The sequence below is a fragment of the Ambystoma mexicanum genome, chromosome 1p, assembly GCF_040938575.1.
Source record: "Ambystoma mexicanum isolate Mex_15411 chromosome 1p, UKY_AmexF1_1, whole genome shotgun sequence".
Classification (NCBI taxonomy): domain Eukaryota; kingdom Metazoa; phylum Chordata; class Amphibia; order Caudata; family Ambystomatidae; genus Ambystoma; species Ambystoma mexicanum.
This window is the reverse complement of record NC_090921.1, coordinates 779,884,145-779,902,394: the sequence shown is the minus strand read 5'-3', so window position 1 is coordinate 779,902,394 and position 18,250 is coordinate 779,884,145. Positions and strand designations below refer to the sequence as shown.

General features: G+C 44.0%; 1 protein-coding gene across 4 annotated transcripts in view; it reads left to right on the top strand.

The window, feature by feature from the left end:
* The window catches only part of DENND4B (DENN domain containing 4B), a 2,051,633-nt gene that overhangs the window by 129,391 nt on the left and 1,903,992 nt on the right, over positions 1 to 18,250 (top strand). The window contains exon 2 of one of the 4 annotated variants that reach the window (XM_069651374.1): positions 7,788 to 7,881. The exons of the other annotated variants lie outside the window; for them this stretch is intronic. The gene's annotated coding sequence lies outside the window, so the exon portion shown is untranslated. The remainder of the gene's footprint in view (positions 1 to 7,787; positions 7,882 to 18,250) is intronic. 4 annotated transcript variants of the gene reach the window in all.

The following is an 18,250-nucleotide window of genomic DNA, read 5'->3' as shown; positions in this document are numbered from 1 at the left end:
TCACGTCTACCCCTACCTGGACGATTGGTTGATCAGGGGGAGCTCTCCCGAGCAAGTCCTGGATCATCTGTCCGTCACCTGCCACTCCCTTCACAGGCTGGGCTTCTCCCTCAATTTAAAGAAGTCCCATTTGACGCCAACACAGCGGCTCCAGTACATCGGAGCAGTGCTCGACACTTCCCTGGGGCAATGTTTTCCTCCCCAGGTGAGGGCTCTTCACATTCAGCAGATGGTGCACAAGTTTCAGCATGCCCAGACGCTCCCAGCGTTCAAGTTCTTGAGGCTGCTCGGCCTCATGGCATCCTGCATTCTTCTGGTGCCAGAGGCTCGCCTGCGGATGAGATCTTTGCAGTGGGCGCTCAAGACGCAATGGTCGCAGTCCTCCGGCAGGATGTCGGACCCGGTTCAGGTGCCGCCCTCGGTCGCCTGGGACCTTCTGTGGTGGGCCGTCGAAGGCAACTTGATGAAGGGGGCTCCTTTTTGGCTTCCCTGGCCGGAGGTGACGATCGTGACGGATGCATCCCTCACGGGTTGGGGAGCTCATGCCAACGGGCTGACAGTCAGTGGTCGTTGGTCTCCGTCGGAGTCCAGACTCCATATCAATCTGTTGGAGCTGAGGGCCGTCAGGCTAGCCCTGAAGGCTTTTCTGCCGACTGTGCGAGGAAAGAGTGTCCTGATCCTGACGGACAACACAGTGGCCATGCACTACCTCAACAAAAAGGGGGGGGGCAGGGTCACTTCCTCTGTGCAGGGAGGCGATGCAGCTCGAGTTCTGGGCCATCCAGCAGGAAGTTTCGATCTCGGCAGTTCATCTGGCCGGAGACGAAAACGTGACGGCGGACGCTCTGAGCAGGCAGAGCACGATCTCTCACGAGTGGGAGTTGGCTCAGGAGATTCCCCTGGAGATCTTTGCCCTTTGGGGGACCCCTCAAGTGGATCTCTTCGCCTCCAGTGTCAACCGGAAGTGCGAAAGGTTTTGCTCGCGGGAATTTCCTCCAAAAGGAGCATTAGGAGACGCGTTTGTGGTGGAGTGGTCGTTCCCGCTGCTGTACGCGTTTCCTCCAGTCCCCGTCATCCCGCAAGTGCTGCGGAGGTTACGGAAGTTCGGTTCCCGGATGATCCTCATTGCTCCGGCGTGGGCTCGGCGGACGTGGTACCCGGACCTTCTCGACTTGTCCATCTGCCCTCCGCGTCGTCTTCCCTACCGAGACGATCTGCTCTCACGGGAGGGGGGTCAGGTTCTCCATCCAGAGGTCAGATCCCTCAACCTTCACGCTTGGCTTCTGAAAGGTTGAGGTATAAGGATTGGGACCTCCCTGAAGACGTGATGGAGGTGTTGCTTTCGGCCCGAAGGCCAGCAACAAAGTCTCTGTGCCGTTGGCGTAAGTTCTGCGACTGGTGCCGAGTTCAGAATGTGGATCCTTTTGCAGGTGACATCCCCATGGTTCTGTCCTTTTTACTTTCTTTGGCCCACAGGGGCTTGCAAGTGGGTACCATTAAAGGTTACCTGGCGGCGCTGTCCATCTTTCGGCGCTCGTCTGAAGAGTGTTCTTACTTTAAAATCCCTTTAATTTCACAGTTTCTGAAAGGGCTCACTAATGTGTTCCCTCCGTCACCTTTCCTGGTGCCCGGTTGGGATTTAAACCTTGTTCTTAAGTTTCTTATGGGTGCTCCGTTTGAGCCTTTACATTCTTGCCCTTTGAGGCTGTTAACTCTGAAAACTGTGTTTTTAGTTGCGGTTACTTCCACTCGCAGAGTGAGTGAGTTACAGGCACTTTCAGTTAAGCCACCCTTCACTGTATTTCACAAGGACAGGGTTGTCCTTAGAGTTCGTCCTTCTTTTCTTCCGAAGGTAGTGACGGAATTTCATTTGGCCCAGAAGGTTGTTCTTCCGGCATTCTATCCTCCTCCGCATCCTGGTAAGGAAGAGGAGAGGCTCCATAGGCTTGATCCTAGGAGAGCTTTAAGCTTTTATGTTTCACGCATGTCCCGGGTCAGAGTGGACGATCAACTCTTTATTGGTTACGCTGGAAAGCGTTTAGGGCAAGCTGTGACGAAACAGACTTTGTCTCGCTGGATTATTTTGGCCATCTCGGAGTGCTACCGCTTGGCGGGTAAAGACCCACCGGCTGGCTTGCGGGCCCATTCTACCACGGGTATGGCTGCATCTACTGCCCTGCAGAGGGGTGTTCCTATTCGCAACGTCTGTGATGCAGCCACCTGGGCTTCAGTACATACATTTGTACGTCACTATTCCCTTGATTCCATCCGAGCACAGGATCTGGCCTTTGGCAAGGCGGTCCTTTGCTCTGCTATTTGATTGGCTATTCTAAATTTTGATTCTAAATTCTTTCCATCCTCCTTGCTCTGGTACTGCTTTGGGAGTCTGTCATAGATATGGAATACGTCGGAGGACCCAATCCCCTCGAAGAACAAGTTACTTTCTTACCTGGTAACGTTCTTTCGATGGGATGGTCCGACGACGTATTCCATATCGCTCCCGCCCTGCCTTCCCCGCTGCAGAATTTCTTTGCGATTGCAGCTTACGTTCCGCAAGGCTTTGTGTCTGACTGGCAGTTGGCTGGTGTCACGCGTTCTGGGGGAAAAAACTACAACTGAGGCTACGGGCGTCGTGCGTCCTACTTATCACATCGGATGACGTCGGAGGAGGTCCTCGACGACGGCGCATCGACGTCATCGACGCAGGACGCAGACGCCGAAAAAAGTTTCAGAAGCAGCACAGCTGTGGTGATTACATGTCATAGATATGGAATACGTCGTCGGACCATCCCATCGAAAGAACGTTACCAGGTAAGAAAGTAACTTGTTCGTCTCAATCGATCGGGCATGTTTTTTAAGCATACTGTGATCGATCTTCAAAGAATTTCCTATGCATCTTACCTTAGTTTTCCTCACATTTATACATTCGAAAACACTGAGTTGGGTGCCGCCATCTTGTGCTAATCTTATCCATTGATGCATCACCCTAAATTCAAGTGCCCTTGCGTCACTAAATCGTATCACCTGCCGCTCAAGCTGACATCACTGGACGCTTACGGCTATTTTGACAATGCCAGTGCCGTCTCATGTCACCATCCTCTGTGCGCAAGCTAGTGACGTGCCTACATGGAAATGCCAAGACACCTTTTTCCTCAAAGTATGAACAAACCCTTTTCGATCACACAACAATCGAGTTTCTTTTTTCTTCCTGTCGGTGTATTTCGTTTTCGATCCTGCGTGACTTGTTTCTGCTCTGTTCAGTTATCTTTCCAGTTGGACGCCCTGTGAACAGGTACTTGGAGTATTGGAACTGATTAAACACAGTTGCATTTATTTAAACATTTCTTATATACAAAGTTTTTTACCGAACTATATTTAAATTCGACTTTTACAAGGCTTAATTTTTACATGTGTGCATGCGGAATGTTCTAGTTTGTGCCTATTCATGTCATTGTTTATGTCTTTGCAGTATGGGGTTTTGTAACATGGCAGTGTGCTCTCTTCCACTTCCTTAATAGTAGTAACTGTTAATTTTGTACTTTTTTAATTTTCAGGAACTATGGCAACAATACAGCCCTACCAGTACGAGCCTGAATATTCAGTGGAGGAATTAATTGAAAGAGAAAGAAGTGGAAACGATGGGGAATAGAATGAGAGTTCTGATGATCAATCACTGCAGTCTGAACCCAGTTGCATGGAAGAAGTTTCCACCTGGTGTACCTGCAATCGTTGTGAGGTTATGCCAACTGAGGTGGAGAACTGCTGCTGCCGAGAAAATTGTAGATGCTTGGCCTACATATGCGAAGAAGGCACACCAGCGCTATGCGTTAACGAGCTGCATGACTTCAGGCAGCCTGCCTCACAAGATCTGTGTTGCTTATGATGATGATACGTATGCATGAACTAAGAACAAAAGTTCGTCCTCGTAATCCAAGTAACGAGATGTATGTTTGACAACTGAGACTTAACTTTTGATGTTATTCTGCTACTTCATTTGAACTTCCATCGATCAACGAAGAATGTTTTTTTCTGTAAATTGAATACATTTCTCATACTAGTGTAAAGGCAGAGTGTTGATCCCTAGATTTATTGTCTGAACAATTGTTTCATTCACTTTGAACTTTCAAACAATATTGCCCTAGGTCCAAAACTGTTTATATTTGTACTTTATCGATACTTCAAATAACAAGGACTTTATTCTGAAAGCTACTTTTTTAAGGGTAACATTGCCATTGAATGTATGTGGGCATTTCAGAATAAGAAAACGCAGTCATCTGGTTCATTCTTGTCAAATATTTCTGTTGATCTATCATAGGTGGTACAGGCTTGAGGCCTATCGTGCGTTTAAATGGTGGATTCGTGGAAGGCTTGGATTCCGTGTTGGACAAGTAATACCGGTCTGTGTCGTTCGAGCCATTTGCGTGCAATTCCCCAGTGAAGACTGACAGTACAGAGGATTTTTACACACAGTTCCACAACTGCATCAATAAAATTTGTAGTTTGTTTGTGCCATCAACATTACTGAAATAAATACAAAAAAGTTAATATGAATAGGTTTAGTAAGTCAGCAACACATCCAACCTTGTAGGAGGTTCTTGAAAATATTTTGGTGGCCTTTTGCCCTTGCCTCATTAATGATGTATTGTGCAATAAAATCCACAGCCTTTTATTGCCAACTCAGAACCAATGTCTCAGTCATCTATATGGGCAAAACCCACCGGGGTGCGGTTTCGGGTGTCTTTAGCCGCAGTGGCCATCTCGGCTCCAGTGCTTATGTATCCTTTGAACATTGTTCTGGGCCTTTTGCCCTTGCCTCGTGCCCGTGCATCCCACTCCTGTATCAATGTCAGTTCGCACCTATGACCGTGCGCTCCTGAGGGGGCTAGGTGGATGGGGACGCTCAAGGTGCCAAACACCATGTACACCTCAAAGGAATCTGGCTTCCCCAGACCCGGTGTCTCCACACTCCCTGTTGAACACCCCCTTCCTTGCAATCAATAGAAGTATGTATCTCTTGAACATTGCTCCGGCCCATTTGCGCTCGCCTTATGCACATCCATCCCCCTCCAGTATCAATCGCAGTTCTCACCTATGACCGTGCGCTCGCAAGGGGGTGGGTGGATGGGACGCTGAAGGTACCAAACACTGTGTACACCTCAAAGGAATATTCTGCATTGTGACTGTTCTCCACATGGCCTTCCCAGACCTTGTGCCTCCAGACTCCCCTTTGAACACCCCCTTCCTTGCAATCAACATAAGTTTTGTATCCCTTGGACATTGCTCCGGGCCATTTGCGCTTGCCTCATGCCCATCTATCCCCCTCCAGTATCAATGGCAGCACGCAACCTGTGACTGTGCGCTGCTGAGGGGGCTGGGTGGAAGGGTGTGAGAATGTAAAACAAAGGCATTGAGGTTTCGTGGGTGTCGACGAACATGTCATACATTCACATACACATCCACTTTTCTAAGCCTTTATAAATACCTTGATAGTTACCTAGAGAATCTCTCTGCAATCAACAAGGTCTATCGTCAACAATCTACTTGTTACCTGGCTTGCTGAATCGGCTCATCTGTTTGCCCAATTAAGGGTTGGTCAACTATTTTGTACGGTGGTTTCATTGATCGCTGCTCAGCCGGTTTCTATTGCTTTATATCCAATGTACACTGTATTCTTATTTTGATTTATTTCAAAGACTTCAGCCTTCATTTAGATTGTTATGTATTTTTAACTTTGGAATTAGTTTAATGAATGGAATAGTAATACGCAACAATTTGCAGTATGACTGAGTTCTGACCAATTTCACCGCCTTGATAATTAGACAAGGTTACAAAGGTTTTTTTAATTTTGAAACTAAATTTACAAACAAAGCTATGTGATGGATGCTTTGCTCACAGTGATACTTTATCCATTTTAATAATTATTTATATTTTTATAACCGATCCTACAGACATTTCGAGAATGCCTTCATGTACCGTTTTTGGTTGCCCTACTGTGAGCTGTGTCAAAACTCCTGGCACAGTCCTTCATGTATTTCCAAAGGATTTAGATTTAAAAAGAAGATGGCTTTTAAATTGTGGATTTCCATTGTCTGAGATGGAAAGCAGAGCTAAGGATGTCTTGGAAGACGTGAGGGGCAATCGATTCAAAGTCTGCAGCATGCACTTCACTGACGATATGTACAAAGCATAACAGTACACTAAAAAGCTTTGTGCTAGACACCGTGGCAAATTACTTACAAATGCAGTTCCAACTAAATTTCAGCACACGCTGGCTCAGGTAAGTAGTGGAAGATTCATTTGTTATGCCTGTTATGTTAAGAGTGGTCTGTATACATATGTCTTTTAAATGATATCTCAATCTATTGAAATAGTTTGTTGAAAAGGTAACGTGATGAGCCGTTTTTACTTTCTGGGGAATATTTCCATCGATGTTATATTACACAAGTTGCACTCGTGACACAGTGCACAGCAGTTTTACATATTTTATTTTTAATTTTTTTTTACCAACTTTATTAAGGTTTTCAAGAGCATTGGTTACAAACATGTATGCAATTAGAGAATAGCAAACTTTGGCCCTTCCCCATTGTTCTCTCCAGTCTTTGGGTTTCATTTGCTCATACATTTTAAAGTCCCTCCCCTACCAACTCCCCCCCCCCCCCCCCCAAAATAATAACTTCCAAACATTCGGGTGGAGTGTTGAATATTTCAGCTTCATGAGTCTTCCGGGCTGGGTCGCCTTTTCGGCCCAGGATTTGCACTTTCAAATAACAAGTATTTTGCGAAGTAGTTTAGGCTTAAAGTACATCTGTTCTTCGTCGTCTGTGAATTCATGCAGTGGCATCCAAGCGTTCAAGTATTTTGAATAGGAGCCAGGAGTTAATGCTGTCACTTTTTCCATGGCCATCACCCCCCATAGTCTCACCCACCACATGACCACTATCGGTCCTTGCTTGTTCTTCCTTGCTTGTGCCAGGGTGATTCTGGCTGCAGTCAGCATATGGGTGATAAGGCTGGCTTTGGACCCTGAGTTTGTGTAACACCCCTCGACTGCCTCCCCCAGTAGGACCACCACCGGATCAAAAGGCAGTTGTGCACCTGTTATCTCCTTGATATGGCTCAAAATCTCCCTCCAGTATATCTCTACCTCCGGGCAGGACCACCACATGTGCATTAAGTCCCCAGGTTGACTGCAACCTCTCCAGCAGGATATGGGGTAGTCCGGGTTAATGGAGTGCACGTGTGCTGGCGTGATATACCACATCAGACACATTTTGTATTCTGCCTCTTTAATTGAGGTGCATTTGAAGCTTTTAGCGGCTCTTTGCCATATTTGGTTCCAGGTCTCCCCAGGGATTGGCCTCCCCACATCCGCCTCCTATTTTTGCATATACATGAGGGTTTCTTCTGGATCTACTGGCCCCATCAAGCGATACACTTTCGACACCCCCTTTTCGGGCTGGCCTTCTTTTATCGTGAGTTCCAGCCCCACTGGGTCCCGAGTTGTCCCTCCCGTACCTTTCTGTTGGAAATCAAGTGCCTGAGTTGAATATAATGGAATCTTTCACATTCCGGTATATCAAATTTGGCTTTGCATCTCTCGAATGTTAGGGGTGTACCTTCCTCATAAAGGTCCCTTAGAGTCAGGATTGGCTTCCTGCCCCCCCAATGTGCCCAGAAGTCAGTTTGTATCCCGGGAGTAAAATCTGGATTGTGAGGCGTTTTACATTTTTTCAATGTATACTAGTTTGTCCATCACTGCTTTCACCTATTTGTTTAATTTCTTTTAGATTTCTTGGCTAACGTGTGTTTATGTAGAGCTCACTGATGGAAGTCCAGACCTTCAACAATGAGGAAACCACAGACATGTTGAGTATCCCAATGGTGAGGACAAGCAACATGAACATAGTAATGTTTTTGAGTGTTCGATGTGGTCAAATTTATCATACTAATGTACCATAGAAGAGCACTTTTTGTTTTGGGCGGCTTATAACTTCACTCCCCCTGGACTAATCCTCACCAAACTTTGTAAAGAAAAGTATATGGCCCACTCTCAATTCTTTTGCAAAGTTTGGTGATGTTTGGTGCTGGGGGGGAAATTATAGGGGGGTCCCAAAACGTCTTTTTTTCCCATAGACTGAATGGGGGAAAACTTTGCGCACGGCTACAGGCCAGACCGGTGGACGGGTTTTCACGAAATTTGCAGCAGGGGCAGGGCTTTGGTCCCGAAAGTGTGGTTTTGTAAATTTGGTGACCTTCCGTGCAGTACTTTTCTTTAAAGTGACCAAAAAGTAGGTGTAAAAAAATTAGTGATATCTATGTCTGCTCCGCGATCACACTTCCCTGTTCACTCCGCGAACAACATACCGATTGGCTAAGGGGCTGCCGTCATGACTGCGGACACGCAACGTCTCTGCCGATTGGCTGCTGCGAGACGTGTTCTGCGTCAGATTGTTTAGATGCGCCCGACATCTTGGATCCGCCGAAAGCGAAGCAACAACCAGCATACACATGCTCTATGTATAAAACTCTTTTCCTGTGTGCTAAAGCGTTGGGAAAAGTGCAGACAGTAAGACATGGGTGATCAATGCATTTCTTCTGGGGGTCGGCACAGAAAATGAGGGCTGTAATAACGATAGCATTTCAGTGTATGCAGTGCACAGGATACTTCTAACTGTTGTAAGGACACGCGCAGTGGTATCGAACATTGAAATTGACAACATGCCGTAAATATATTAGTTTTTTCTAAGGATATTATTACATTAATTAGTACGGCGCCATGGGTGTGCTATGCTACAGTGGTTGTGGCCAGGGCCTAGAGTCTTGGATGTATGGCCATCGGCCGAAGGCCTTACTTCCAAGACTGTAGGCCATGGCTACAACCACCGCAGCATGTCACACCCATGGATACACCCGTAGTATTGCACGTCGATTGCCAAGTTGTGGGCAACAACAAAGTTGTAAGTGCTAGACGAGGAAGGCACTGCACACCCATCCCATGTAATATCTATGGACATACAGCTTGGAGAGAAGCCTCTGGCCAGAGGTACTGAAGGATACCACACCTACAGAAAAAGCCCCACTACCACACATCACTGAGGTGCTTGTGGGGGGACCCTGCACTCTTGGGTGCATGGCGAATGCCATGTAACCAATGACAGTTATAACCTCTTCATGATGTATTTCCTATGGCCAACTTGTACGCACAGAAAAGGAGGGGTGCAATAAGGGCAGTATTTCAGTCTGTCCAGTGCACAGGAAAATTGTAACTGTTATAAGGACACGTGTGGTGTTAGGGAACATTGAAATTGACAGCATGCCGTAATTCCTATACTTTTTCCTAAGGTTATTGAATTCATCAGTACGCCGCCATGGGTTGCACATGCTACGGTGGATGTGGCCAGGGCCTAGTGTCTTGGATGCATGGCTGTCGGCCAAAGGCCGAAGGCCTTACATACAAAACTCTAGGCCCTGGGCACAACCACCGTAGCATGTGCCACCCAAGCATACACCCGTAGTATTGCCTTTTGATTGGCAAGTTGTGTGGGGTGATCTTCTTATATGTTGTATGGCCTCCTTGTATGCACAGAAAATGAGGGGTCCAATAAGGCCAGTATTTCAGCCCGTGCAGTGCACGGGGAAGTTGTTAGAGTTGAAGGACACGTGTGGTGTTAGGGAACATTGAAATTGACAGCATGCCGTAATTCCTATACTTTTTCCTAAGGTTATTGAATTCATCAGTACGCCGCCATGGGTTGCACATGCTACGGCGGTTGTGGCCAAGGCCTAGAGTCTTGGATGCATGGCCGAAGGCCGAAGGTCTTACTTCCAAAACTCTAGGCCCTGGCCACAACCACTGTAGCATGTGCCATCCATGCATACACATGCACCCAAGAACAAAGTTATAAGTACTAGACGTGCAAGCCACTGCACACCAATCCCATGTAACATCTATGGACATACAGCTAGGAGTGAAGCCTTTGGCCAGAAGCACTGAAGGATATCACACATATAGAAAAACCGCCACTACCACACATCACCGAGGTGTTTGTGGAGAGACCCTGCACTCTTGGATGCATGACCAAAGCCCGTGCACCCAAGACTGAAGTAATAAACAGTGGAGCGACAAGTCGATATGGGTGTGGTGTAATGCGCTAGTTGTGTTCACGCCCTAGTGTCTTACCTACATGGCTGCAGACGATGGTCCGAAAAGTAAATTGATAAGTACCTAATTTACAAGGACCTTGGTTTTTATATGCAGCAATGGTTGTGGATAGGAACTTTACTCCTTGTACCTTGGTCGTAAGGCGTAGGTGGTAGGTTACTCACCGAGGCTGCAAGGCCCAGCCTACAGGCACTGCAGCATATTAGTACCATAGATTAGATTTGTAGATTCCCATGTGTACAAAATGACTGCCAATATACTTACTCCTTACTTTGTTCAGAATGCACATACTTTTTTAAAGTGGCTATCGTACTTGGTAGAGGTATCACTTTTTCCATTTCTGTGATGAAAGAAAAAGGTGTGTTAGTGTTTGCATTTTTTGAAAACTTCCTACATTGCATAATAGACAGTTAACGTTTTTTTTTACCCTCACATTTAGTTTACAAACCAGTGTACTGTGCATTGCGCCCAGTTTCTGTGTTTGCTTCTCTAATCCTTGGGTCTGGGAAAAAAAATCCTTGTCGGATTAAAAAAAAACTTAATTTCCTAAGGTACTAGCTACTTCCTGGTTTCCTTTGAGTATTTCCTTCATCTTTCTGATCAAGGTTATGTTTGTTGCCTTCCTGCACATTTTTAACAACAGTTAGATACCTGTAGGCGTATTCTAACTGCATTTGTTCTTACAGATTTGTGATACTCATTTGTGGCGTTGTTATATCCTGTTTCCTTCATCTTTCCCATTACTGTTTTGTTGGTTGCCTTTCTGCCGATTTTTAACTACAGTTACATACCTGTAGGCGTATTGTACCTCTGCATTTGTTTCCAACGATCTGTGATAATCATTTATTTGTGTCATTCCTCCATCCTGTTGGGTAGTTAGATACCTGTGGGCGTATTCTAACTGTTTGTAGTCTATCACATAATTTGTTGACAATCTTGAAGTAGACATCATTTCGAAAATGTTGGCTTTAAGAACATTAAATACGCATTTGTTAGGTTAGCTGGCAATCTCTGCTTTAGAGTAATGGTGCTATCATTCCATTCGAACCATCCAGAATTCTTTTTAATGTATGCAGTGTATTGACTTGCATTGGTTGTAGCTCCTGCATGGTAGATTATTCCTACTGTTGTAAAGGTTTTCTTTCCAAGTGACACTTGACTGTGTGTGACTACAGTCAGTTTGCAGTCGTTTTTAGTGCCATCTGCATTATAACGTAGAAGCATAAGTATTATGTAAGCACTATGTGATTGTATCAGTAAGGTGGAGCGATTGTCTGAATTGCAAATACTACATAAACTGCCATGGTTTGCCTTTTGTACAAGTTGCTGATATGGAATGAATCAGAATTTGGTATGGAAACATACAGAAATCGCTCATTTGGAATTTCTTCCTGTATCACTTTGCTACAGAGAATGCATGTATGTTTCCACATGTACGAAATTTGGAAGATTTCATTTACAGGTATGCTTTTGTTTTCCAATACTAATAGTATGTACATTAGAAATTCTTGTGGATCTTCTTATAAGTTCATAGTGAATCTCACAATTCCAGCACAGTCGTCCAATTGTTGCCTTACTCCATAAACACTGTGTGTCTTGTCAGGATTTCTTGTTGCATTTCTATGCAGCACTAACATTTGTAAACACAATTGGTCTGTACTGTGCCTGTAAATATTGTTAACAATTGGTGGCAATTGAAATAGAATATTCATTGCTACATTTTCATAGCAATTTACCCCACTTTCATTTGCAAATTTGAATGGCCCAGCAAGTTCTGTATCTGAGTGCATTTTTCGGCTTTTCTGTTGCATCTTTGCCGACATCCCTGGTTTACATTCCCCAATAGGTTGCTCTATGTTTGCGGCAATTGATGAACCGTTAGCTTCTTTTCTTTGCGGAATTTGCTGTTGAATTCTGTTGCATTTCTGTTTCATTTACTTTTCTTTTACCACGTTTCACTTTATCTGGATCAGGGTATTGTTTCAGATGAGGGGTGTACAGTGTACGCAATCTATTGTATTCTAGAATGCAAGGAATATCAGCTTTGACTTTACTTGAATCAAAGTTTATTAGCAATAGACCGTCAAGTGTACGTAAGCGTGATAATGCTACGTAGCTCATGCCTTCCTTAAACACTGTGTTTCCTATACCTATCAATGCTTTGTCTAGGGTAAGACCTTGGGGTTTATGAATGGTAACTGCATATGCAAGAGTTAGAGAAAATTGCTCTCAATGTACATACATGTCTTTGAAGAGAAGGAATCGAGCGCCCTATCCTTTTCACTTCTGAAACTTTATCAAAGCGAATATTTACAAACTGAATGTTGCTATCACGTGGGTATGATTGAAAGCCAACAACTGTGCCCAGTGCTCAATTAACTAGCCCTTGCTCTACGTCAAGGTTACGTTTCAGCATTACTCTACAAATTAAGGATAATTCCAATATTTTTTCCAACCCAGCTGTGTTGGAAATTGAATTTTCTAAACTATTTAACTGTCATACCATGTATGTCTAGTTTGTCTGTGGCCCTAATTTCTATTATTGGTTGCATTTCTTTCTTTAACATTGTTTCATTGAATATGAAACAGCTTGCAAGAGTTGGCATTAAGGCCATACAATTGACATTTTTGTGCGCTATTTGTTCCATAACATCAGTTGGACATGCATTATCACCATAAAGTGCATGTATATGCCGGTTTTTCAATACAACTTGTGCTTCTTGCGATAATACACCAACTCTAATACTTTTTAAGATGATGTCATAAGTGAGATCTGAAGATTGCTGCATGTGTTTAGTTAATTCTCTGTATTGGAAATGTTGCCAAAGGTTAACATTACCTATGCTACCGACAGTTTTCTGTCAGAGTTTATGGCCTAAGGTTTTAAAAATCGGTTCACCTTTCACTGGTGTCAATTGTAGAAGATCTCCAAAAACAATAATGTGTTTCTCTGCAAAGAGTTCTTCGTTATTATTTTTAAGTACTTCTTGCAATCTGAGATGAATCAAAGCCAACATTAGGTTGGAGACCATGCTCACTTCATCTATTAGTAGCATTTTCATTTGTTTCAATACTCTACGTAATTCCATTGCAGCTTCTGCAGAAAGTTTGTAGTAGTCTAATTTATTTTGATGCTCTACTGGAAGCAGTAGTAATCGGGGTAAAGTCACACCGCCTATGTTGTAGGGAGCTAAACCTGTGGGGGCTGTTGCAACAGCTGACAGTTTGTTGTTTGTCAATTGTTGAAGGAACTTGCTGATAATTTTGATTAAGAATGTTTTCCCTGATCCAGCTTCACCACTGACATACAGCAGTATAGGTTTGTAATTTTGGCAGGTACATTCTTTATTTTTGTGTTGTACACCATGTACAATTTGTTTTGTTACGTCTTCAAAAATGGTGCGCTAATAGTTGTTAAGTTTTGCTTGTCGTACAGTTAAGTCTTCTGTATCTTCTTGATATTGATACATGGTGTTTTCTACTTCTGCCATAGCTACTTCAGCATCATTTGCTATTAGTGGTTGTCCTAGTGGTTCTTGACTTCCTGTTACAGAGGTTTGACTACTGTCGGAAGAGTCCTTATCTAGTTGAGCCTGAAGTTCTTCTTCCTGTTGCTGCTCATTGAGTAACATTGTTTTGTACTGTGTAAAGTTCACATCGGTGATGGTGCTTTCATTTGCTTTGAATGCATCTTCATAGCAGTCATAATTATCTAGTATGTCTTCCTCTTTTCTCCATGGTTTGAAAAGTTGTAACAGAGACATGTAATATAGTTCTTTCTGTTAAGGAGTTTTTAATGATAATTTTACATGATTAATTAAGCTTCGTTTGGTAAGTTTCACTAAGCTCCCTTCACAATCGGTCACTCTATATGTACGTTTGCTTTCATCGGGTTTTACATTATTTTTGTATGCAAAGTTTTGAGCTATGTGGTATAGACACATGCTTTCCAGAGTGCTACTCCTGTTCGGATAGTATGTGTCCAGTAAATTGTTTTTTAGAATGTCTTGGCTGTTGGGATCATTTCTGTCAATTGTTTCTATGTCCTCATATGACATTTTAGCACTCTTTTTCTAGATTTTGCAGGACCAAGACTGAGCCATACTATGTTGTCTGATTTTCCATACAAAGCAGTGCCGGTTAAACGATCTGCTGCTACATAGGCCCCGCATTCTCTGAGAGAGCATTTTTATGCCTAGGCTGTACAATTTCTCTGATAATGTTTTGTCTGATGCTAGGTCATCCCAGATATCTTGAAGCTCTGTTTTTTCTGCTTTTGTTAAGTAGGCTGTAACATATCGTGCAACAGCAGTTGAATTGTCTGCAATGTACTGCACATCGATGTTTGCATTCCATAAGAAGGCAATGATTGCATTGTAATCATTGATATATTTTGATTCTCCCCTTCTTTTTATGTAATACGTGTTTTTAGGTGATTTACCTTTAACACTATGTCGAACTAAAGACATGAAGTTGTTTACTTCACCTGTTTCTGTAACTGGTCTAGGGAAACCAAAGCGACATCTGGTGTAGTATTTACCTTTTGTTTTTGTATTTGCGACGACAATATTTCCCACATTTGTGTCTTTGAAATTGTAAAATCTGCCCATGCAGCTCACTGTGTCTCTTGTGAAGGGATTTCACATGTGACATATTTTTGGATAAACTGCAAAACGGTGCGATCAGTGTCGTGCCCAAATTTCGGTGCACCTTTAATCAATAACGGCATCTGAATATGTGGTGCTCCTCTCGCTTGATATTCTTTGTTAGGGAGAATTCTCTGTTTAGGCTGAATTTCCTAACCTAGTGAGTCCCCCAGCAGCTTTGCTGGATTTTTGAGGTTTATTTTTTTCTCCTGCCAAGAGTGAGACTCTTTTACCCTCACTCTTGGACATGATTTGAGAGTGTTACTGTGATTTGCTATGTGCTTATGGGCTAGGGAGTATTTTTTCCCCATAGGCTATCATTGATTTTTGAATGTGTGTTGCACAGCACCCTCAGTGCAGTAACACACGGGTGTCATAAAGACCCCCAAACATAGACTCCACACCCTGGGACTGACTACTGTCTCCCTGGGTCTGTAAAGTTGCCATTGACTTTACTAGTCTTAACTTAGGAACTTAACCAGTACAAACCATCTTACTGTGGAAGTACTGGTAGGGGCAATTAGATTTCCCCTGGGTCTGTTGTCGAGGGGGTACTGTCCCGTCCCCCCTCGCCGAGTTTCTGGCTGGTGGCAGTGGATACCACAGAAATATTCCACCGGAATATTTCCCAATGGGATTTCCCATTGATTTTTAATGCACCACTTTTTGGTGCAATGTTAAAGATACCGCCGGTTTATTTATTTAATATAAATTCACCGGTTGGGATTTTTTGCCAGAACTCGCCGCCAAAATGGTGTCTAGGTTTACTTCAGTAACCCTGAACCCGAGTCGAGCCTTTGTTCCACTTTTGGCGGGCTTCTGCATAGAAGCCCTCCAAAGTGGTGCCATTCTGTCTGGGTACCACAGGGGGTGTGGGAGGGGGTTTAGGCACCCTGGACTGAGTTGCCTTGCCAACTCATGTCGCACTCTAGTGTGATTGGCCCAACTGGTGAGCCACCCCGCTCACCACTTAGCATGTTTGAGTGACAGCTAGGCTGTATGAATGGGGGTTTGCTGCATAAAAGCAGGGGTTTTGGGACTGGTTCTTCAGAAGTCGCCACAGGACCTAAGAAGCCGAAGAGGGAGAAGCCGAGACGACCTGCCAAGACGACACCACCGGTGAAGCCCTGCGGAACCGTCTCACCACTTTTTCCGACGACAGAGGAGATCTCCCTCCAGAGAGTCTCCTTCCCTTAACTGGTGGGGACAACCAGTTGCTGCCTTCTTTTCGCCGTCCCGAAGCATCTCGTGGCCGCCTTGCCTGTGCCAAGCACCCCGGCAACCGGGATACCACTTTTTACCTCAACCGCGAAAGAGGGGTAAACTCCTTTGTGACCGGAAAACTCCACGGCTGGCCTCATCCCTGGTAGTGCAACGACCTGCAGCTTTCCTCCACGTCGAGCTCGCCTCTTCCCCTGGACGACGCCGCAACCTGCGCCCACTACCAGGAACAACTACCACCGCTGGAGGATCCTTTCCACTTTTAAAGGTACTGTGTTCCGCCCGGCCTCCCTTGCCACCGATTGTACGGGGTAGATTTAGCCCTCGGCTCTCGAACCTGGGTAGGTCTGGGACACCCTAACTAAACTTTTCAGAACTGTAGTAAAACCTTTTCTACTTACCTGCAAAGACTTGCGACATTGTGTGATCTTGGGCATATTTTTACCTGGCTCTCTCTGAAGCGGGCCCCAAACGAATTCTCCTTGTGCCACCATTGACTGTCTTTGCTAACCTTCTGTGAAAAGTGTTTTACCTTACTGCTCTCATTATTCCTGCTTTTCCCTCCCTTTTCTAATAACTTGTTGGAGTGCCATCTGACGTTAAGCGCTCACCTCTGTTTGGAAATAAGTGGTGTTAACTTAGACTTGTCCAACAAATGACTAGGGATGTACATATAAGTAATAGTGACTGTGTTTTGACTTACTTACCTTTTTCTGTGCTAGTGTAATTTTATGAGTGTGCCTTTAAAATAAATAAGTATATACTTTTACACCTAGCTCTGGTCAGTGTTTGTTTGTACTACTGTGACTCTGTAGCTATCCTGTATCCTCTATATACTGCCTAACTCTTCTTGAGAGAAGTCTGACTGCTCAGCCACAGCTACCACAGTGAATCTGTGTGGTACAGACTGCTACCAAGTGGGTTTACTGCCAACACCTGTAATCTTAAATCTTTTGCAGTGGTCCCAGAGGGAACTGCACAGGTTTCTGCTTAACATTCTTTCCTCCAAAAGAAGTGCTGCACTTCTCCAAGGGGAGGAACAGTTTTATTGCAAATAAAGTGTAGCATGGCAATGAAACAATGGTGGAAATATCTTGAGACATTACCTGGATCTAGAGAGCAAAATTCTCCAGGTGTTAATATATCTGTTGTTTTTGTTGCTGTTTGCTATGCGTAGGAACTCCTGCAAATCTTCCCATGCATATTCTGCACAACTTGGCGTAACAAACCAAGTCGGTGGTCCAATGTTTCTGATCATGCAACGCACGTCTCTGTGCCGTCTGAACCAGTATTCCTTTGTACCACGCATGTTTGCAAACAAATTTCTTATACTTGATTGTAAAACCTCATCTTTTTCCTGCACCTTTTGTATTAACTGCGTAGCTGACATATTTTGAAAGTGGCTTCCAGATTTAGGAATGTGTGCAACTCCATAACATAGTGTTGCTAATTCGCTTTCATAGAGTAGGTGGAATATGTATTCCACATTTTGTCTAAATCTGGGATCTTGCGAATACATTCGTAATGAGCAGTATTCTGATGCCCCAATCTGATAGGTCTATCATCGTATCTTCCACCTTTGCCAGTAGGAAATAGCAGTGGAAAAGCACATGCTTCTATACTTTTTTCCCAAATACTCATTGGTGATCCTTTGGTTTGTCGCATTTGGTAATTTTCTAGTGCATCATCTATGCTTTCATTGGAATGCAATGGATGAATTGTGTAATGGTCCAACAGAGTGGATACTGTAGCTGGATCCAGAAGTTCGAATGTCCAGTTTCTGATGGCTCTTGAATTATTTCGGTTGTTTCCCTTAAGCTCTTTTCAATATTTATTTCCTTGTAGTACTCATTATTGTCTTTTAGATATTGCAATGCTTGTCTAACTTTGTAAATCCACTAATTGTTGCCACATTTTTTTTGTCCTTTGTTGGTACTCCATTTACCAAGACTATTAAAGAATGCTCTATTGAACGTTCCACTCCTAGAGTGTGTACATTTTCCGTTAGATCTAATGGCAAATAAACTACTTTGCCACAAATGCCTTTCACCAATTCAGAGGAAGATAATTTTGCAGTTTTTGGATGAAGGCGTATAATTGCTTGAAATCGGTGAACTGTTAGAATTATTATGCTCTCATACAAATTGAGCTGTTGCAGGATTTTTGGTAATGGAAACAATTCCAAATTATTTGTATTAGCATGTTGAAGGAGTGTGGTTTT